Source organism: Hyla sarda, chromosome 6 (assembly GCF_029499605.1).
Source record: "Hyla sarda isolate aHylSar1 chromosome 6, aHylSar1.hap1, whole genome shotgun sequence".
In the NCBI taxonomy this organism is placed as follows: Eukaryota; Metazoa; Chordata; class Amphibia; order Anura; family Hylidae; genus Hyla; species Hyla sarda.
The window spans coordinates 51,570,708-51,594,356 of record NC_079194.1 but is presented as its reverse complement, the minus strand read 5'-3'; the positions used below and the strand labels follow the sequence as shown (position 1 = coordinate 51,594,356).

Genomic DNA, 23,649 nt, shown 5'->3' with positions numbered 1-23,649 from the left:
TGCATCCAGCTGTTGCAAAACTACAACTCCCAGCATGCCCGGACAGCCGAAGGCTGTCCGGGCATGCTGGGAGTTGTAGTTTGCAACAGTTTGATGTAACGTTTGAGACGTTCTAACTAGTCTAGGGTAGAAAGTAACAAACCTGGGTGATACATTGTATCCAGTAATAAACTATATCACTATGTATTGTGTAAAGCAGTGTTTTGCAAACAGTCTTTCCAGCTGTTGCAAAACTAAAACTCCCAGCATGCCAAGACAGCCAAAAAGGTGTGCATAGAGCAGCGTCTCCTCATCAGTGTGCCTTCGGCTGTTGCAAAACTACAACTCCCAGCATGCCTAGAGAAACCAAAAAGGTGTGCATAGAGAAGAGTTTCCCCACTAGGGTGCCTCCAGCTGTTGCAAAACTACAACTCCCAGCATGCCAAGACAGCCAAAAGGTGTGCATAGAGCATCTCCTCACCAGTGTGCCTTCTGCCGTTTCAAAACTATAACCCCCAGCATGCCAAGACAGCCAAAAGGTGTGCATAGAGGAGCGTTTCCTCACCAGTGTGCCTTCGTCTCATGCTAAACTACAACTCCCAGCATGCCTAGAGAAGCCAAAAGGTATGCATAGAGCAGCGTCTCACCAGTGTGCCTTCTGCTGTTGCTAAACTACAACTCCCAGCATGCCAAGACAGCCAAAAGGTGTGCATAGAGCAGCGTTAACTCACCAGTGTGCCTTCTGCTGTTGCTAAACTACAACTCCCAGCATGCCAAGACAGCCAAAAGGTGTGCATAGAGCAGCGTTTCCCCACCGGTGTGCCTTCTGCTGTTGCTAAACTACAACTCCCAGCATGCCAAGACAGCCAAAAGGTGTGCATAGAGCAGCGTTTCCCCACCGGTGTGCCTTCTGCTGTTGCTAAACTACAACTCCCAGCATGCCTAGAGAAGCCGCATGCCTAGAGAAGCCAAAAGGTGTGCATAGGGCAGCGTTTCCCCACCGATGTGCCTTCTGCTGTTGCTAAACTACAACTCCCAGCATGCCTAAAGAAGCCAAAAGGTGTGCATAGAGCAGCGTTTCCCCATCAGGGTGCCTCCTGCTGTTGCAAAACTACAACTCCCAGCATGCCCAGACAGCCAAAGGCTGTCTGGCCATGCTGGGAGTTATAGTTTTGAAACAGTTTGAGAAGTTCTAAGGATAGAATGTAACACTCTCTGCAGGATCACACAGCAAACCTGCATAGGTGACTAGGAAGAAGAACAGCAACTCCCACAGTCACACGCCCTTCCCCAGGCTGAAGAATTCACCCCACTGGAGTTGCAGAAGAAAAAAAAAAATACTGCGAAAGTCGCATCAAACACTTAAAACCGCATCTGATCTACAAAAAGGAAGTGGTTTTTGCGTCACAGGATGAAGTTTAGAGCCGGTGCCGCAGACAGAACTTACTATATGACCTTACTAGGAGAAAAGCCAAGGGCGGATGTGAGCAGAACACGGCGGTGCCGACATGTTTCCCCTCCACTGCACAGAGAATATCATAAATCAGAAGAGAAGTCGTCGTCGGGTCGGCACCCGCACAGTGCGCACAGCTGCCCAACCCGGAAATAAAGTTGCAGCGTGGAGTAAGAGCGTGAGGAGCGGAGCCGGTGCTCGTGTACGGTTCTGTCACGCACACGGTCCCGGGCTAGGAGTGGTCACTCCCAAACGCGTGCGGCACCATGAAAAAAACGCCCTCCCGGCACAAGGCATATGACACACTGCACCGAAAGAGGTGCGCCAGACAAGACAGGGAGCCGCTTACCGTACCTGAGGGGCGAGGCGTCCGGTGACAGATAAGCAGCGACAGCCGTATATTCAGTGGGAATTGTTGGGGGCTTTTTTGCCTTTAAAAGCGTTGAACTTTTTTTTTTTTTTGTTGCTTTTATGTTGTTAAAATTGTTTCCACCAAGTCTCGTTCTTGCGGCCGCCTCTTGCCGGAGCCGGGGACCAACTAAACACAGACACCGGCGGCGGAGGTTTGAAGCAGGGAGGTGGCCGTCAGGACACGCCCCCCTCCGCTCCAGCAACCATCACCACATTTGTGGGTGTGGCTTTCTGAGAAGGCGGGAAAAGGGCGCGGTCAGTCACCTCAGGCGGCCAATGGAGGGGGGGCGGGGCGCGCGGCCGGGGGGATGTGAGGTGCGGGGAGCGCGCGCAGATTCGTGAGGAGAAGAGGAGGAGGAGGAGAGCAAAGGTGAAGAAGTAGTGTGGGGGAGATGAGATCGGCTTGTGCTCTGGTGATTAGGACGAGAATAGAAGTATAATGTAGTATTATAATGTAGGGCTTGGTTCACACAGAGTTTATGCTCAACATAAATCCTATGTCAGTCAACATCCTGTGGAAAATGCATAGACATATACTGTTAGGCCATGTTCACACGTCCGAAGTTCCTGTGCGGAATTCTTTATTGGAATTCCTTCTGAGATTCCGGAGCATTCCGAATTCAATGGGATTCTGCTGCCCTGTGCACATGGCGGAATTTCCGTACCAGATGTTACTGACACGGAAATTCCACTTTCCGTATCTGAAAGAAAGAAAGAGCCTGTTAATTCTTTCTGCAGACTCCGCACAGAATGCATAGCCGTCTTTGAGATGTTGCGTTCCCATGCAATCTTAGTGCCGGCATGTTATGACGGCAACCGCTGTCTCCATAATGTCTGACGGAAGTGTGAACATATATATCAACGAGAAAAAACAACAGGAGGTGCGCCCCCTAGTGAGGACCGTTTATATAAAATGAAGGAGATAACGCAAAGATGGGTTCTTACCCCTAGGTGTTGCGCTCAGAGCACAACACCTACAGTAGCGTCTATATGCAGGAAATCAAATGGAGCCGCTGCCACGAGGAACTTCCCGGTGTGACGTCAGTCAGTCCGGTGGATAACAATGGAAAGAATTATGTGAACGAGTTCCTCTAAAGAAGGCGCTGGTACCCGGAGATGAAAGTAAACTTCTTTATTGGCAACGCGTTTCGATCCCGAACCGGGATCGAAACGCGTTGCCGATAAAGAAGTTTACTTTCATCTCCGGGTACCCGCGCCTTCTTTAGAGGAACTTGTTCACATAATTCTTTCCATTGGAAGTGTGAACATGACCTTACAGGGGTACTCTGGTGGAAAACTTTTTTTTTGTAATCAACTGGTGCCAGAAAGTTAAACAGATTTGTAAATTACTTCTATTAAAAAATATTAATCCTTCCAATACTTATTATCTGCTGAATACTACATAGGAAATTCTTTTCTTTTTTGGAACACAGAGCTCTCTGCTGACATTATGACCACAGTGCTCTCTGCTGACATCTCTGTACATTTTAAGAATCGTCCAGAGTAGGAGAAAATCCCCATAGCAAACATATGCTGCTCTGGACAGTTCCTAAAATGGACAGAGATGTCAGCAGAGAGCACTGTGCTCGTGATGTCAGCAGAGAGCTCTGTGTTCCAAAAAGAAAATAATTTCCTCTGTAGTATTCAGCAGCTAATAAGCACTGGAAGGAGTAAGATTTTTTGATAGAAGTAATTTAACAATCTGTTTTACTTTCTGGCACCAGTTGATTTAAAAAATAAAGTTTTCCACCAGAGTACCCCTTTAATGAAAGCAGCAAACCCTATTAACTTCTATGGCTGAACAGAGACAACTAGAAGCAGATGGTTGTGATTTTGAAATAGTAGATACCTTCGGAGAGGAGTCACTAGATGACTCTGTCCAAAGAAGTGAATGGGGTCCGCTGCTTCCGTTAAAGCTGCATTCACACCTTGTTTTTTACGTACGGGTGCCGGATCCGGCTGGGGAGGGATCAGCCCGTGACTCCATTTACTTTAATGAGCCGACCGGAGTCAAACGGTGACTCTGGTCAGCTCAGTTTTGACCCGTATCCGGTTTTGGACCGGACCTAAAACCGTAGTATACTACGGTTTTCAGGTCCGGTCAGGAAACCGCATACGGGTCAAAACTGAGCCGACCGGAGTCACCGTTTGACTCCAGTCGGCTCATTAAAGTAAATGGACTCACGGGCTGATCCGGCTGGGGTACGGGAGCGCCCGGTTTGCCTCTCCCCCAGCCAGATCCAGCACCCGTATGTAAAAAAACAAGGTGTGAATGCAGCCTAACATACATCAGCCCGTTTAACCCCTTCACGACCACGAACGTAAATGTACGTCCTGGCTTGGCGGGACTTCACACACCAGGACGTTTATTTATGTCCTGTGTATGACCGCGAGTATCGGAACGGTGCTTGCGTCATACACGGCAGGTTCCGGCTGCTAGCGGCAGCCGGGGACCCACCCGTAATGGCCGACATCTGCGATCGCGCGGATATCCGCCATTAACCCCTCAGATGCCATGATCAATACAGATCACGGCATCTGCGGCATTGCGGTACTTTGATTGGATGATCGGATCGCTCGCAGCGCTGCTGCGGCGATCCGATCATCCAGCATGGCGGCCGGAGGTCCCCTCACCTGGCTCCGGCCATCTCCCGGGGTCTTCTGCTCTGGTCTGAGATCGAGCAGACCAGAGCAGAAGATCACCGATAATACTGAGCAGTGCTGTGTCCTATACATAGCACTGCACAGTATTAGCAATCAAAGGATTGCTATAGATAGTCCCCTATGGGGACATAAAAAGTGTTAAAAAAAATAAAAAAAAAGTTGAAAAATGTAAAAAGAAAAAGTAAAAAAAAAGTGAAAAATCCCCTCCCCCCAATAAAAATGAAAATTGTCCGTTTTTCCCATTTTACCCCCCAAAAAGCGTAAAATATTTTTTTTAATAAACATATTTGGTATGGCCGCGTGCATAAATGTCCGAACTATCAAAATATAATGTTAATGACCCCGTTCGGTGAATGGCGTAAACGTAAAAAATAAAAAAAAGTCCCAAAATTCTGCTTTTTTGTCACATTTTATTCAAAAACATTTTTATAAAAAATTATCTAAAAGTTTTATATATGCAAATGTGGTATCTAAAAAAAGTACAGATGACGGCGCAAAAAATGAGCTCTCCTACCGCCCTATATACGGAAAAATGAAAAAGTTATAGGTGGTCAAAATAGGGCGATTTTAGATTACTGATTTTGTACAAAAAGTTTTAGATTTTTTTTTAAGCGGTACAAAAATATAAAAGTATCTAGCCATGGGTATCATTTTAATTGTATTGACCCACAGAATAAAGAACACATATCATTTTTACCGTAAATTGTACAGTGTGAAAACAAACCCCTCCAAAATGTGCAAAATTTTGGTTTTCATTTAAATTTCCTCCCTAAAAATTTATTTTTTTGGGTTCGCTGTACATTTTATGGTAAAATGAGAGGTTTCATTACAAAGTACAATTGGTCATGCAAAAAACAAGCCCTTATATGGGTCTGTAGATGGAAATATAAAAGTTATGGATTTTAGAAGGCGAGGAGGAAAAAACGAAAATGCAAAAATAAAATTGGCCTGGTCCTTAAGGTGAAAATGGGCTTGGTCATTAAGGGGTTAAAGGGTCATCAGATTTTACCCTATATTAGGCTTGGCAAAGCGTTATATAGGGTAAAATCTTTATCCTCACCATCCCCAGGGGACGCTCCTGCCTGCGAGGATGGGGAGGACATGAACTTATAAACTGCTTCCCACCGGTCCCGTAACTAGACCCCTGGGCGGGGAGCTCCTCTCACCTAGTCCTGTGTCGTCCGCCGGCAGCGAAGCCCCCTCCACTTGATTGGCGGGACGTGTCATCGCTCTGCTCACTAAACAGACAAAGCTGAGCGATGATGCGGCACATCACAGGACTAGGTGAGAGGAGCTCCCCACCCAGGGGACTACTTATGGGGCCGGTGGGGAGCAGTTTATAAGTTCATGTCCTCCCCATGCCCGCAGGCAGGAGCATCTCCCAGGGATGGTGCGGTTAAAGATTTTACCCTTTATAACGCTTTGCCAGCGTATACAGGGTTCTTTAGATGCCGCTGTCAGCTATTAACGCCAGCCCCCAGCTACAGGAATCAGCTAGGGGGCGGCCGGTATGAAGCGGGCTAGAGTCGGGAGCCCGCGTCATACCCCCGTTAACGGCACATGGACGAGTATAGACGTCCATGGTCGTTAACCGGTTAAAAGAGTTTTCGCACCCCAACATGTTATCCCCTAATGGAGGAGCAATGTCCCTCAAAATGAACAGAATGCTTCACAACTGTGCAGCCAGCCTAGTCTATGGGTTTTTTAAACCTTATGAGCACCGAGCTCAATGCTTTGAAGCCCAGTATAGAATGAACAGAGCGCTGTGTGTGCTCCATTCATTCTGAGGACGATCTTCTCTCTGTTCTTGTTATCGTGAGGGATCCTATGGATAGAGCATAACATGTTGAGATGGGAATGCCCCTATAGGGCTCGTTTACACAGGCTCTTAGTGGGCTCTCCGTGGTAGATTTTCCCCTTCGCCATGACAGCACCACCAGAGAGAGGTACTCCACCCTAGGGACAGAAAACCTGAGAATAAAAAGAAGAGCCCTCCACTCCAGCCTCAGTGTGTTTCCTGTCCCTATGGAAGCTTGACTGAGCGGGAGTCCCTGTCTCAGGTAGGGGTAGAAGCTGGGGGTGTGAGAGTAATTTCCCCGTAGTTTCGGGGTTTCTCCTTTCCCCTGCATACCCCCCCGGTGTGGTGAGGTTGTGGAGATTGCGGCCACTTACTTGTTCCGAGTGCAGTCTTCAGGTGGGGAACACTGCTTGCCGGCGCACGTGCGTCAGGCCGGAACAGAGAGAGGAGGAACAACTGGTAATTCCTGTTCCTCCACGTGCGCACCTCGCTACGTCCTATTTGACGGCGGGACGCATGGCCCTGACGCTGCTGGGCGGATCTGACGTCGGAGGGTTCAGGTGATCGGGACCCGGATCTGACGTCAGACGCCGACACAACGGTACGGAAGCGCTTCCTGAATAGTATTTAGGAGGCCTCCGTGCATGGTAGCGGTCTCTTTGTAGTCCCAGCCAGCTAAGAAGTATCGGCAAGTGGAAAACTCATCTCATCATGAGCTCTAACAAAGGGGAACCCTGATGGGAATCGGCTGAAGTTACAAAGACCCTGTCCTCGGGTGATATTATTACAAAAAAAATCCAAGCATGTAGAATGTAATGCGTGTAAGATTTAGCTGCCACAGGGATATGATAAACAGACTTGTTCTTCCAATCTCTGCTATCCTCAATGCAAGAGATGATAAGAATAGAGATTCCGAATTTTTAAAAGTCTATGAATACCTCTGCACCTGGCTGCTTCCTCTGCTCCTGACACTCCTGTGTGTGATGTTTCACCTAGTGCAGGCACAGAAGAAGAGGGAATTATCCTGGGCTCTGCGGATTCAGATGACTAGTCCCCATCTGCAGAAGATTCTAAGTCTGGGAGACCTTTTTTTTTTAGCAAAAGACACTGATAGCCTTATCAAAAGCATAAGACATACCATGAATATTGAGGACCCCAAACAGGTAAAATCCGTACAGGATATCATGTTTGAGGGTTTGGAGCCAAAAAAGCGAAGGGTGTTTCCAGTACATAGAAGCATTACTTCTCTAATTAAAAAAGAATGTGGTAATCCAGATAAAAAGTCTTTTTTACGAAGGGCATTCAACAGAAAATACCCATTTGATGACACAGATCTAGTTTCCTGGGAGAAGGTTCCGAAAATTGATGCCTCTATATCTAAACTATCTAGGAAAGGAGCATTTCCAATGGAGGATCTTGAGCTTCTAAAGGATCCTATGGACAAAAAATATGATTCTTTTTTGAAGTGTGCATGGGAAGCTGCTACGGCTTCCTTTAAACCGAATGTTGCAGCCTCCTGGGAAGCTATGCTAATCTGGATTGACCAGTTGTCTATGGACATTCAAAATAATATCCCTTATGAGCAATTGTTGTCCTCTGTCCAATTAATCAAAAAATGTGCAGCATTTTTTGCAGACGCCGCTTCTGATGCTTTAAGGCTGTCTGCCAGATCTGTGGCAATGTCCAACTCTGGTCGCAGGGCCCTCTGGTTAAAAAATTGGTCAGGGGAGGTTAGTGCCAAAACTAAGCTTTGTGTCCTGCCTTGTGAGGGTAATCTTCTGTTCGGCCCCCCTCTATCAGAAATCTTAGAGAAGGCCGGTGACAGGAAGAAAAACGTCCCTACTCCCCCTCCCTTCAGACCTATTAGACCCTATTTCTCCAATAGAAAATCCAGAGGTCAGACCCACAAATCTGGGGAATCCTCTAGATGGCGATTTCCCAAGAAATCTAAAGGATACCAGTTTAATCAGCCGTCATCTGCAGCTAAGAAACCAGGTCAGCAGTGATGGTTTGGCTCTAGTGGGCAGGCTGAGAAAGTTCTTTTCAGAATGGGAGCAGATTTCACTCAGCTCCTGGGTCCTAAACATTATAAAAAATGGTCTTTCTCTAGAATTTCTCAGTCTCCCCCCGACTCAGTTAAAGGTCACCGTAAGCCATTCTGCTCCTTTAGGTTTTCTTGCCTTTCAAAAAGAGGTAACATCCCTTATGGAGAAAAATGTGTGGGTTCCAGTTCCACCAAAAGAAGAAGGTCAGGGTTTTTAGTCTACCCTATTTTTAGTAAAAAAAAAAACAACAGACAATTCTTCACGTACTATCATAAATTAAAACCTCTAAACCGCTATGTTGTTTATCAAAAATGGAGACAGTAAAATCCTTAACAGAGGCGACTCTCTAATTAGGCGATTTAGGCGGTCGCCTAAGACCTCACGCTAAAAGGGGCCTCGTGGCCACCTAAATCATGTAATTCTGGGGTCTCAAACTCCTGTATTGCCCAACACCCGGGACATGCAGTTCCGGGCGACGGGAAGGTAACTTCTTCAGGCATTTAGCCCTGCTTCGGGCAAGCAGTGCTAAATGCTGGAAGGCTTCACTTACCCCGCCTTCCTCCGCGTCTCCGGTTGGCCGGCCTGAGTCTGAAGAGGAACGTCGCGCATGACCGCAGACCCGCACAGGAGGACGTCAGTGATGTCACTCGTCAGGCCGCCTTCAGGAGAAGCGCAGCGCAGGACAGGTAAGTGTATCTATGTGTGTGTGCATGTGTGGGTGTCTGTCTGTGTGTGTGTGTGTGAGTCGGGGGGGGGGGGGAACGACAATGCTACCTAGTGTGGGGAACCTGCTACTACCCAATGTGGGGAACCTGCTTCTACCCAATGTGGGGAACCTACTTCTACCTAATGTGGGGAACCTGCTTCTACCTAATGTGGGGAACCTGCTACTACCTAATGTGGGGAACCTGCTTCTACCTAATGTGGGGAACCTGCTTCTACCTAATGTGGGGAACCTGCTACTACCAAATGGGGGGAACCTGCTACTACCTAATGTGGGGAACCTGCTACTACCTAATGTGGGGAACCTGCTTCTACCTAATGTGGGGAACCTGCTTCTACCTAATGTGGGGAACCTGCTTCTACCTAATGTGGGGAACCTGCTTCTACCTAATGTGGGGAACCTGCTACTACCTAATGTGGGGAACCTGCTACTACCTAATGTGGGGAACCTGTTACTACCTAATGTGGGGAACCTGCTATTCCCTAATGTGGGGAACCTGCTGCCTACCTAATGTGGGGAACCTGCTGCCTACCTAATGTGGGGAACCTGCTTTTACCTTATGTGGGGAACCTGCTGCCTACCTAATGTGGGGAACCTGCTTCTACCTAATGTGGGGAACCTGCTACTATCTAATGTGGGGAAACTGCTACTACCTAATGTGGGGAACCTGCTACTACCTAATGTGGGGAACCTGCTACTACCTAATGTGGGGAACCTGCTTCTACCTAATGTGGGGAACCTGCTTCTACCTAATGTGGGGAACCTGCTACTACCTAATGTGGGGAACCTGCTACTACCTAAGGTGGAGAACCTTCTGCCTACCTAATGTGGGGAACCTGCTGCCTACCTAATGTGGGGAACCCACAGAAGTAGCACCCCCATCATCTGTCAGCTCATGCTATTACCACACGGGGTAGGGGGAATGAGGGGGTTGCTGGTGGATGATGAGGGGCGCATGATGGGGGCATTATATGTGAGGGGCGCATGTGGCCCAGCCTCACCCAGCTGCTACCTCCAGTAGCCCCCGGATGATTTGAGATTGAGACCCATGGTGTAATTAGACCGCAGCGTCCCCCTCCCCCCTGCGGCACAGTGAATGAGTGCCCTGCCGGAGCCCTGAGTAGGTGCCCTGCCGGAGCCCTGAGTCTGTGCCCTGCCGGAGAGGGGAAGAAAAATAGCTTGCTTCCATGTCCATCCCCCCCTCACCCATGTCCATCCCCCCCCTCACCCATGTCCATCCCCCCCCCTCACCCATGTCCATCCCCCCCTCACCCATGTCCATCCCCCCCCCCCTCACCCATGTCCATCCCCCCCTCTCACCCATGTCCATCCCCCCTCACCCATGTCCATCCCCCCCCTCACCCATGTCCATCCCCCCCTCACCCATGTCCATCCCCCCTCTCACCCATGTCCATCCCCCCCCACCCTTGTCCACCCCTCTGACCCCGTCTCCCATGTCCACCCCTCTGACCACATCCTTGTCACCCATGTTCACCCCTCTGTCCCTTTGTCACCCCTGTTACCACCTTGTCACTCCTGTCCACCCCTGTCACACCCGACGCCCCCCTGTCACCCAGTACAGTCTTCTACACCCCTCTGTCACCCATGTACACCCCTTTACACCCCTCTGTCACCCATATACACCCCTTTACACCCCTTTGCCACCCTTGTACACCCCTCTGTCACCCTTGTACACCCCTCTGCCACCCATGTACACCCCTCTCTCACCCATGTACACCTCATTTAGCCCCCTCTGCCACCCATGTACACCCCTTTACACCCCTCTGTCACCCATGTACACTCCTCTACACCCCTCTGTCACCCATGTACACTCCTCTACACCCCTCTGCCACCCATGTACACTCCTCTACACCCCTCTGCCACCCATGTACACTTCTCTTCACCCATCTGCCACCCATGTACACTCCTCTACACCCCTCTGCCACCCATGTACACTCATCTACACCCCTCTGCCACCCATGTACACTCCTCTACACCCCTCTGCCACCACTGTAAACCCCTCTATCACCCCCTACACCCCTCTGTCACCCATGTACAGCCCTCTGTCACCCCCGTACACTCCTCTACACACCTGTCTCCCATGTACACCCCTCTGTTACCCCTTTACATCTATAAGCCCTGTATTCCTCTTCACTTGTAAAAGGGAAATGTGGAGGCTAATGCTGGTAAAGTGCGGAGCCTAATAGATTTGTTTTGCAGGTTTAACGGTGAAGAGTTGTGGCTGGAAGAAATGGTCAGGACGGTCCGGACCAGACGGAGAAGAACAGGGAATGACGCTGATCAGAGAAGACGTCACATGTGAGTTGCTGTATAAAGGGTCAGGATTGGGTCAGGAATACACATTTGTGTTCCTGATTCTATAGTGTTCTTTGACAACTTTATTTCAGTTTTAGGAGACACCAACAAGAATAACTGAGTAGTCCGACACATTTTTTTTTAATCTATACCCAATGTTTGTGTATAGATATTTTGTAGAATAATTTAATTAGAAAAATAAGATCTCGAACTGTGAATAGCGAGGTTATGATATATATTAAGTTTGCCTTAAAATATGCAATTTATACAGTTAATTTTTATATCGCCTGCTTACTTTTTTTTTTCTTCTTCTTTTTATCGCGCTTGGGGGGCCTCAGATTTATTTTCGCCTTAGGCCTCAAAAAGTCTAGAGCCGCCTCTGCTCCTTAGACCTAAAAGATGCTTACCTACATGTACCCATAAACCAAGATCTTCAATTCTAGCTTTCGGCGTAGCAGTTGCTCCCAGAGTATTATGAAAATTATATCCGAGATGGCAGCCCACATAAGAGAAGGAAGGGATACATTTGTTCCTTATCTGAACGGCTTCCTCTTAGTGGAAGTAAAAAAAATTCTAGATCATACCCTAAAAAATATGCAGAAATTAGGGTGGATAATAAATTGGCAAAAGTCCTTTTAAGGAGTCATCCTAGATTCAGAGCTAAAAAAAAACATTTTTGCCAGGAGAAAAAATAATAAAAATTCAAACAGTAATAAAAGATGTTCTATGTCTTCACTCCATCTCCCTAAGGAAGGAAATGTCTCTTCTAGGCCTTTTTACCACTGCCATACAGGCGGTACCATGGGCTCATTTCCATTCAAGGCCGCTACAGTTGAATCTCCTAGCCTGTTGGGAGGGCACAGTAAACGATTTAGACAGAAAAATTTGTTTATCTCAAGAGACTCGAGATTCATTTCAGTGGTGGCTAATAGAACCAAATTCTGGACTGGTAAATAAGAGATCCAAATATCCTGACCACAGATGTCAGCCCCTGGGGTTTGGGGGCTCACATAGAAAATCTAAATCTTCAAGGTCCCTGGGACTTTCAAGAAAAGTCCCTGTCTTCAAATGCAAAAGAACTGTCAGCTGTCTATCACAGCCTATTACAGGCTCAACATATATTATATCGAAGCAATGTAAAAGTATTCTCGGACTAGGGTTCTAGAATCTACTGTGACTAAACGTGATTCTGCTGGCGTAATTTCTTGGCTTTACGGGGAACTACTTGGCTTCCATCATGAGGGTTTCCCTTTGACGGTTCGGTCTAAGTGGGAGAGGGACCTTGGGATCCTGACTGATGAGGAATGGAGTACTGTGCTGGCACTTACCCCTTCTTTGTCTCTATCGGAATCTAATAGGCTGTCTCAACTGTTCTTTATTCATAGGGTATATAAGACTCCCTCTTTTCTTCATATGATAGGGGTTAGGTCTGACTCGGCCTGTCCGAGATGTGGTGAGCTGGAGGCTCACCTGGTACACATGATGTGGACGTGCCCTTGTTTGCTGACTTACTGGACTGAGGTGCTGCAGCTCATTAGAACAGTGTATGGGGTGACCATTAATAGAACTCCCAAGGAATGCCTACTTGGACTTATAGGTTGTGGTCGGGAGCCCTCCCTGGCAGAGGTTGGGATCCTGAGAATCTTATATCAAGCCAGGAAGTTGATCGCACAGTTTTGGATCAGATCCTCTCCTCCGGGAGTGGCTGATCTCATTGCAAGAATAGCTCACATAGTGAAACTTGAAAAGGGGATCTATACTAAGCGCAAAGTGGAGAGGAAGTTTGATGGTGTCTGGGGTCCCTGGGTGCAAAGCTTTGATCCCCCTGCAGAAGTATCTTAGCTTGGGATGGGTCCTCTAATATGTGGTTCTGAATGGAAGGGCTGACAAGAGAGCTAAGGTTGGAGTGCCCTGATGTGCTGCGTCTCCCTCCCTGATGTGTATGAGAATGGCTGTGTGGGGGATTTAGTGGAATGTGATTGCGAGCACTAATGTCCATGACTTCGGGGGTCTAAGTGTTTCTATCCTTTTCCTTTCCCCTTTTTTCTTTCTTTTTAATTTGTTCTTTTTTACTCAAACTTGTGTTTGGTGGGGATTTGCTGAAACTGGTTTATAGTTTCTGACTTATGTACGCGGAGGGTAGTGGGACATTGATGGGGTGGGGCTGAGACGGAATGGTTCTATGTGTGTGGGGGGGGGGTTGTTGGGGACTGTATGTTATTGTTAACGTGTTTACAAAAAAAACTTAATAAAAATTATCTGATTTAAAAAAAAAAAAAGTATTCTCGGACAACTCTACCACAGTCGCGGTTATAAACACAGAGGGTACAACAAGAAGCGAATCCTTAAAGGGGTATTTCAGGATTTTTTTTCATTTGACTATGCTACAGGGGCTGTAAAGTTAGTGTAGTTCATAATATAGTATCTGTGCCTGTGTGTGACGGTTTTCTCACAATTCTTTTTTTTTTTTGAACTGTAGTTTTTATTAAGAAGTTTTGCAGTTACAGTAATACAAAAGCAAAGTAAGTAAGAAACATTACGGCAGCCAGGCCCGACGCCTGTCGCGGGTAATAAGAACAGTACCATGGCCGAGGCCCAGCAACAAGTAGCAGAACAGGGATCAGACCCCAACAAAAAGAACTGCCGAGGCACACAACGATACCATAGATGAACTAAAGTAAGCCTCCGGCACAAAGCCATGATGCTACCATGGGCATAACATAAAACATATGGGTAAAGCAGTAGAAAGATAAGAAATTCAGGAGGCACTCACGTTCGGAAGGTGGATCACGGCTTCTTTATTATAGATGCGGCAGTCTGCTGACGGCGGCGTGGGACGCCGGAGCGGTAGGAATACACTGAGTGACAATTGTTTCACGCCCCTCCAGGCGTTTCTTCAGTCTGAAGAAATGCCCGGAGGGGCGTGAAACAATTGTCACTCAGTGTATTCCTACCGCTCCGGCGTCCCACGCCGACGTCAGCAGACTGCCGCATCTATAATAGAGAAGCCGTGATCCACCTTCCGAACGTGAGTGCCTCCTGAATTTCTTATCTTTCTACTGCTTTACTTGTTGTTACCTTGAGAGGATTGAGCACCGCCAGGATTGTTGGAGATATGGTTGTGAACGCTGCTTTAGCTCTCAGTACCAGTGCATACATTGCGCTATTGCCATACACAGCAGCAGTGCCGGTTCTGTGTCTTGGATCCTATCTTGATAAAACATATGGGACTCATATGCATGGGCAACCACAAACCACCGAACACAAACAACAAGACGACAAAGTCCACTGACAAAAAAGGAGGGGATTGGGGAAGGGAAGACAAGCAACGACACACAAAGACAACATAGAACAACCACAAAAGGTACAAAAAAGAAATCGGATAGAGAAAGAGAAGGAAGAGGGGGGAAGGAGGAGAGAAAATGAAAGAGAGGAATATCAAGGCGGTTGCCTATCAGTATAACGATCCCAGGGCTCCCAGACCGAAAGAAATAAGGGGATAGAATTGTTGAGAGAAGCAGTCAAGAATTCCAAGGAACGCATCTCTCGGATACGCGCTAACAATTCTGACTCAGGAGGGGGGAAAGTCCTCTTCGAATGCTTGGCTACTAGGGTTTTGGCAGCCAGAACAATATGTTGGAAGAGCTTAAAAGGCTTCTTAGATAAGGAGGGGTGAGAAAGATGGAGGAGGTAAATAAGGGGGTCTAAGGGGACCAATATACCTAACACATCATATAGCAATCTCTGCACCCCTTTCCAATAATCTGTCAATAAGGGGCAAGACCAAAATATATGGAACACTGTGCCCAGTCCCACCCCACACCGCCAACACTGAGGAGGAATATCAGGATTAAGTCTATTCAATAATTCTGGAGTATGATACCAGCCCATAATCAACTTATACTGAGTTTCTTTATAAGCCGTACAAATGGAAGCCTTAGAAGCCCTCTCCCAAATAGCCTGCCACTGAGGGAGGGCAATAGTAGTGTTGAGAGCCTCCTCCCAGCGACCCATATATCGGTGCGACGGTGGGACTCCCCCGATAGGATGGAGAAGTAAGGAATAGATGTCAGAGAGAAGTCCCCTCGCCTGAGGCCCACCATGACACAACCTTTCAAACCCAGTAGGTAAAGACACCACTGTGGAGCCATGCAGAGATGACATATAATGTCGCAACTGCAGGTAGCGAAAGCGCTCAGATGAGGGGAGGTCCCAACAACTCATCAACCGGTCAAAGGGCAGGAGAGAACGTGAGAGAGGGTCAACCACATCCGCCCAACAGAAAAGGCCCCTAGAACCCCATTCCCTTACCATAGCAGAAGACATACCAGGGGGAAAAGCAGGGTGGTAAAGAAAGGAACGCATAGGGGAAAGGGGAGAAAATAGTCTGAACTTCACAGAGCAGTATCCCCAGACATATTTAGAGAATGCCATAGGGCCGAGCAGAGGAGGAGAGGAGACAGTAGAAGCCGAGGGAGACCAGAGAAAGGTGTTAGGATGTATGGGAGCTAACCAGAGCTTCTCCAGCTCCATCCAACGGCTATATGCATGATAAGAAGACCAAGCCGCCAGATGACGCAAATGGGCAGCCCAATAATATTTAACCACGTCCGGGACCGCCAAACCCCCCCAGTTCCTACTGGCCATCATTACAGACATAGGGAGTCGGTGCCTCTTCCCATCCCAGATGAAACGGAAAATAGCCGACTGAAAAGAACGAAGGGCAGACAGAGGCACACGAGTCGGTAACGCTTCGAAAAAATAGAGGAGTTTCGGGAGAATCGTCATCTTAACCGCCGCAATATGCCCAAAAAAGGATATGTACTGCGAGCACCATTTCTCCAAGAGGACTCGAAGTTCCCGAAAAAGCGGATGAAAGTTGGTAGAGTAGAGGGAGGAGTAGCGAGAAGTAATGTGAACCCACAAATATTTAAGAGCAGAAGAAGACCACTTGAAGGAATAGTTAGAACGCAAGAGAGTGGAAAGGGACACAGGAAGGTTGAGAGGGAGTGCCTCAGATTTAGAGAGATTCACCTCATAGCCCGAAACCACCCCATAAGCATGAAAAGTCTTGTATAGACTGGGAAGAGACAGCAAGGGACGGGAGAGCGTGAGAAGAACATCATCAGCAAACAAGCAAATTTTAAACTCCCTGTCATGTAAAGAGATGCCAGTGATGTCCGGGTCCCTCCTAATCATGGCGGCCAAGGGCTCAATGCAGAGGGCAAAGACCAAGGGGGACAGCGGACAACCCTGACGAGTGCCGTTCAGCAGAGGGAAGGTTGGGGAGGGAGTATGAGGAAGCTTAAGAGAAGCAGTGGGGGAAGAGTAAAGACCCCGCAGTGCAGTTAAAAAATTGCCCGTAATACCAAATTTCTGAAGAGTGGCAAAGAGAAAAGGCCATCCCAATCTATCAATGGCCTTCTCAGCATCCAGGTTAAGAAAAAGAGCCTGCTCAGATCTACGATTGACCAAGTCAACGAGAGCTATTACCCTCCTGGTGTTGTCACCGCCCTGACGGCAGGGAATAAACCCAACCTGATCCTTATGGATGAGAGAAGGGAGAAAAGCACAGAGTCTAACCGCCAACACCTTAGAGAACAGTTTCAACAGTTTCAAATCCGAATTAAGAAGGGCAATAGGCCGATAACTGGAGCAATCATGTGGATCCTTACCGGGTTTTGGTATCAAGGTAATCAGGGAATGTAAAAAGGACTGCGGGATCCCCCCCCCCATGAAAGAATTGAAGAGAGGGACAAGCTTAGGAATAAGAATAGAGGAGAAAGTCTTATAGTACAAATATGTAAACCCGTCAGGGCCCGGGGAGCGACCAGCAGGCAGGGATTTGAGAACCTCTAAAAGTTCCTCCCCAGTGATGGGCGCATTAAGAGACTCCCGATCGGCCGCAGACAAAGTAGGCAGGCCACATCTGGAGAGATAAGAGTCGAGAACCGCTGTACGCTCCACCGGGTCAGACGGAAGCTGAGAAGGAAGAGAATAAAGACCCTTGTAGTAATCAACAAAGAGGCGGGAAATATCAGCAGGATGATAATGGAGGACCCCAGAAAAGTCCTTCAGAGCAGACGGGGACTGAGCTACCACTCGTTCAGGCGCCTGGCCAACATTGTGTGTGCTTTATTACCCTTCTCGTAAAAACGTTGCTTGGCAAACAACAATTGCCGCTCAACCCTATGTTAAGCCAGGTCACCCAACTGTGCCCGAGCAGCCACCAAGGGCCGTAAAGTAGCTAAAGAAGGAACAGACAGCAAGAGTGCTTCCAGACGAGCAATTTCCGTGCGGAGTTCCCGGGAGCGGCCCAAGGCATCACGCTTGAGTCGTGAACCCAAAGCAATACAGTGCCCCCTCACCACAGACTTGTGAGCTTCCCAAAGAACAGCTTGAGAGGAGACTGAGCCCTCATTAATGGCAAAATACTCAGCAAGACAACCCTAAATCGACTCCCGGGAAGGCAACGATTTAAGAAGAGAATCATTCAGCCGCCAGTGGCAGGAGCGAAGAGAGGAAGGGGAGGAAGAGAAAGAGAGGAAGATAGGGCAGTGGTCGGACCAGGAAATAGGTTCAAGAGAAGAGGCAGAGAGCATGCGCACCATAGGAAGGTTGCCAAAAAAATAGTCAATGCGCGTATGCAATTTGTGGGGGTGGGAATAAAAGCTAATCGGGTGGTTTATCCGCCACAAATCATACAAGGACGAGGCCCGCACAACCCGCCGGAAAATGGAAGCCAAGCGCAATTGGGCAGGGGTACGGGGAGCGGCTGAAAGGGAATGGCGATCCAAAGAAGGAGAAAAGATAAGATTAAAGTCCCCCCCAACAACCAGGCAGAAGAGGGGTATCTGTGGAGCTTGGCAAGTACCCTACGTAGAAATGGAATCTGAGAGGAGTTAGGGGCATAAATGTTACAGAGTAAAAGTGGGACCCCACCCAAGACCCCCTCCACCACCACATACCGCCCTTGGGGATCTAGAAAGGAAGAAGATACCTGTAAAGGGCAGGACCTAGACACCAAGATAGCAGCCCCAGCAGTTTTCCTATCCGATACAGCAGAAAAAGTACATGGAAAAAGATGATGTAGGAATTGAAAGGATCCAGAATGGTCAAAGTGCGTCTCCTGCAGAAAAACAATATCAGCTCGTAAAGCAACCAGCTCCCTCTGGAGCAAACGCCTCTTAGAGGGGGAATTCAACCCCTTAACATTCAAGGAGACACACTTGACCATCGCGGATAGTGAAGGAAGGATACATGCACATAAGGAAACTTACTCACAAAAACGGCCAGAGGGGTTCCCCCGAGTTGAAGAGTCAGCAATCCCTGGGCTCGAATACCAGAAGAAAAAATACAGGAGAAGCAACCTAAAGAGAAAAAAGGACAAGAAAGAAAAGGGGAACACAAGGGGATACAGACAAACAATCTGACAAAACGACAAAAAACAAACAGGAGACAACACCGCACAAATGAGAGAACCATTGGCCAAAAAGCCAATGCGGAGGTCAAGACCACCAAGGTGGACCAAGTACCAAGGCATTGACGGTCCATTGCTACGACCTCGAGGGGGATGTGGAAGTTCACCACCAGGAACAGCCACCAAAAAGGGGGGGATGGACACCCCACTCCGAGGCCCCAGCAATAAAGTACAAGCTACAAATTAAACCAGTAGTGATCAAAGAAATCAACATTACAAAGCAATAAAAAATTGTGCAAAAAAGAGAAAAAGCGAAATGTAATCAGCAGGGGGAGGTAGTCTCTACACCATCAGGGGACAGTCAGTCCAGGAGCAGCAGAGCCTGGACAACGGACCTCAGCAACATCTCAGGGGGGGGCCCGGGAGGGAGCCCCCAACTCACGGGTGGGGGGGGGTTTCTCCTGGAGGCCAGCCCGGCGGGGACGGACCGGTTGCCACACAGGAGGTAGAGGAGGAGGTGGGGGCGCCAAATCCCAGTCCATCAACTGCGGCACCGGTAACTCCAAGGTTGAGCAGAAGGCCTGAAGATCAGAGCAGGAACGTAAAACAGCAGAGCGTCCATCTTTACGGGCGTGTAGAGCAAACGGGAAATTCCATCAGTAGGGCACATCATGGGAGCGGAGGATCCCCAGGAGAGGTTGAAGCATCCGACGCTTCCGGAGGGTCAGCCAAGACAAGTCCTGATATAGTTGAACAGGTGCCCCATTGAAGTCAAACTTCCGCAGTAATCTAGCCTTGGCCATGATAGCCTCCTTGACTTGAAAATTGTGGACACAGCAGATGACTCGCGGAGCTCCCGCAGTGGACTTAGGCCGGAGTGCTCGATGAGCCCGATCCAGCTTAATCTTGTGAGAGGAAGGTTGTCCAAGGATACGGTTGAAGATGGCCTCCAGGGTTAGAAAGAGATCCTCCTCACGGGCAGCCTCCGGCAGGCCACGCACCCTGATGTTATTACGCCTCCCCCTATTGTCCAAGTCCTCCACATGGGCATGTAGATGACTGAGAAAGTCCGTTTGAGAGGCAATAGTAGATTGCAGCTGTGCGACATACGCCCTGGTGGTGTCATGAGCATCCTCCAAACCCTCCACCCGATCCGAGACATGCTGTAGATCCTGGCGTATGGACGCAATTTCCGCCCGGCAAGCATCCTTGACCTCTGCAATGAGAAGCCGAAAGTCCTCTTTAGTAGGAATTTGGGAGAGTAGCTGACTGAGATCTGGCAGAGCTGGAGAGGGCACGGGGTGGCCCGAATATGGGAGGCCAGCATCAGAGAGGGCATCCCAGGATGCAGGGGGAGCCCCAGACTGGGCAGGCATCTCCAGCCCAGGAGAGAGAGGAGGCGGTCCCAGGGGGGACAGTTGGAGGGCACCAGAGGACATTGCCGTGCCCTGTCTGAGCCTTTGCGGCTTGGGTGAGCAGGAGGCAGAAGGATGGGTAGCCAGGGGGAGAGATGAGGCAGAAAAAGGGGGGGTTGAAGGAGGAGAGGGACACCTGCCCTGACTGATAGGCCCAGAGAAGGTCAGCTTGGCTCCCAGCACAGGAGAGCTCGGTGAGGGGGAGGCTGAACAGTAGGAAGCAGCTGCAGGGAACTGTGGACTACGGTGGGAAGCTGACTGGCCCTTCACCAAGGACGCCCAAGATGGAGTCTCCGGTCCCTTAGGAGGAGAGGAAGGCAAACAATCCCCTTCAGCTACAGTTGGAGGGTCTGAGGGCACAGGAGTTCCACTCACCGCTGGGTCTCGATGCTGGAGAGCAGAAGGGCCGACAGCAGGCACTGAAGAGTCCGTAAGCTGCACAGCAGCGCCGTGCAGAGACGACCGGGTCCGGGGTGCTGAAGCTGCCGGAGTATCAGAGGCCGACCGCAGCAGGGGAGACGAGGTCCCGGGTGGTTCCGGCGGCAGCAGGGAGCCTGGTGGAGGAACACCTCGGTGCACGGAGGTACGTCCCTCAGAGCGGGAGCACAGGCCCTGCGCAGGGCCCGTAATGGCGGACCGTGAAGAAGGCACCGAGGCCGGGGTCGGCTGTAGAAAGCACCTAATGCCACCGGGGGTCTCAGAAAGCAGCCGGGCAGCAGCAGGAGTAGTCTGGGAGCGGCGGGAGTTCCTCCCCATAGAAATGCAGGATCACCAACAAAGATTTAAGCAGATTTAGGGGCCAGTGAAGCAGGAGCCATCTCAATGTGCGGCCATACTAGTCGGCGCCAAGCCACGCCCCCCGGTTTTCTCACAATTCTAATGTGATTTTCACCCCAATATTTATTTTTAACAGCATACAAAATGACTGAAGTCTCAGATGGCTGATGTGTGGGAGGGAGGAAAATGGAATTATGAGATTTGTAGGCAAAAGAAGAAAACTCAAACACGAAATACCAGTTCACAAAAAGCTAGCCACAGTGTTATGGTAATCTCACAGCATAGCCATTTATCCCCAAGACAAGCGCAGGTCCTTCCTAAGCATGTCCATTACTGTCTGGCAGATACGTACTAAAATCACCTTATGGTGGATAACCCCTTTAATGCATATCTGTATCCAAATTTTTTTTTTGCAGAAAGGAATCTTCATTCTTCGTCTGCAGTACATCTAAAAGGGCCCTTAAATACAAAAGTAGATTTTCTCAGCAGACACGAACTTTGCCAAGGAGAATGGACTTTGGATCCCCAGATCTTCAGAAAAATATGTCATCTCTGGGGTACTCCAGTAATAGGTCTCTTCGCAACAAGAGAAAACTGTCAGGTAAAAAAGTTTTGTTCATTAAATTTCTCAGAAAATTCCTGGGCAGTGGACACTTTGACTCAGACATGGAATTGGGACTTGGCTTATGCCTTTCCCCCACTACAGCTAATTCCCAGTAATAAGGAAGATCAGGATGGACAAGGCCCGAGTAATTCTACTAGCTCCTTTTTGGCCACGCATGGCCTGGTTTTCCTCCTTAAGGGAACTGGCACAATCGGATCTGTGGGTCCTTCCAGAAATGCAAGACCTTCTGACACAAGGCCCAGTTTCTCATCCTTAGGCTGGGTCCACACTACGTTTTGTCCCATACGGGAGCGCATACGGCAGGAGGGAGCTAAAACCTCGCGCTCCCGTATGTGACCGTATGCGCTCCCGTATGCCATTCACTTCAATGAGCCGACCGGAGTGAAACGTTCGGTCCGGTCGGCTCATTTTTGCGCCGTATGCGCTTTTACAACCGGACCTAAAACCGTGGTTGACCACAGTTTTAGGTCCGGTTGTAAAAGCGCATACGGCGCAAAAATAAGCCGACCGGACCGAACGTTTCACTCCGGTCGGCTCATTGAAGTGAATGGCATACGGGAGCGCATACGGTCACATACGGGAGCGCGAGGTTTTAGCTCCCTCCTGCCGTATGCGCTCCCGTATTGGACAAAACGTAGTGTGGACCCAGCCTTACATAAGGAACCTCCATGGCCTTTGAAAGGAGGATATTGAAAAGTAAGGGTGTTTCTGTCATCACTACCCTCCAGCTCCAGTAGAAAACCCTTTCCTAGGAGAGTCTTTTTCTGAAAAATCTATTCCCAATATTCCCAGAATATTAGATTTTTTGCAGACCGGTTTACAGAAGGGGTTAAAGCTTGCAACCTTAAACCCTTAAGGACGTAGGGTTTTTCCATTTTTGCACTTTTGTTTGTTCCTCCTTTTAAAAATCATAACCCTTTCAATTCTGCACCTAAATATCCATATGATGGCTTATTTTTTGCGCCACCAATTCTACTTTGTTATGGCAGCAGTCATTTTACCCAAAAATCTATGGCGAAACAAAAAAAAATCATTGTGCAACAAAATTGAAGAAAAAACACCATTTTGTAAGTTTGGGGGGCTTCCGTTTCTATGCAGTACATTTTTCGGTAAAAATGACACTTTCTGTTTATTCTGTAGGTCCTTACGATTAAAATGATTCGCTACTTATATAGGTTTGATTTTGTCTTACTTCTGGAAAAAATCATAACTACATGCACGAAAATTAATACGTTTAAAATTGTCATCTTCTGACCCCTTTACTTTTTTATTTTTACATTTCCAGGGTGGCATTTTTTCTCTATCGGCTCCATTGGGGGACACAGACCGTGGGTGTATCTTGCTGTCTCTAGGAGGTGTTACACTATGGTAACAAAAAAAGTCAGCTCCTCCCAGCATGATATACCCGCCTTCAGGCTCTGAGCTAGTCAGTTTAAACTTAGCTTCTGAAGGAGGTGGACATGGGCTGGATTCTCCTGTCCAGTTCTTCTGTTTTTTATTTTCCTAGTATAGGGACGTGTTAGTTTTTTATTCCCTTTCTTTTCCGTTTTCAGGTGGGGACTCAGGAACTGCGGTTCACTGTTTCCTCATTGCGAGTAAGGGGGCACAGACATTGCGTATATGCGCTGTTAACCCCCCCTCGCCAACGTTCAGCGCCTGGGTGGTACCTCATGGGTCCGGGTCCCCCTATGTCTCTGCTTGCCTCGCTCGCGCATAGCAGCTAAGCGTGATGCAGGGACCATAAGCTGGCTAAAGACTTCACTGAAGACTCCATTAGGTAAGTTCTTCTGACTGAGGTAAGTACTTTCCCCCCTTTTTTCTCCATAGGTAAGGACTCGCAACCTCTGGAGACCCCCTGTTTTTGGCCCACCTTCAGTTTTATGGGGCTGCATTTTACAGGGGCTGCATCTTTTTATTGGGGGAGCAGTGGCACCTAAGGGGGCATATATTATAGGGCACTTTACTTCTGCGGGCACTTTATTTTATTATGTGTGTGTGTGTGCTTGGTGCAACTACTTCAGC

The 23,649-nt window shown here is 48.5% G+C and overlaps 1 protein-coding gene across 5 annotated transcripts in view; it reads right to left on the bottom strand.

The window, feature by feature from the left end:
- The window catches only part of MYH9 (myosin heavy chain 9), a 126,938-nt gene that overhangs the window by 81,413 nt on the left and 21,876 nt on the right, over positions 1–23,649 (bottom strand). Inside the window, exon 1 of one of the 5 annotated variants that reach the window (XM_056523689.1) lies at positions 1,782–2,090. The exons of 1 other annotated variant lie outside the window; for it this stretch is intronic. The gene's annotated coding sequence lies outside the window, so the exon portion shown is untranslated. Of the gene's footprint in view, positions 1–1,426; positions 1,633–1,781; positions 2,091–23,649 lie in introns of those variants that run through there. 3 more of the 5 variants (XM_056523688.1, XM_056523690.1, XM_056523691.1) reach the window with 3 other exon arrangements.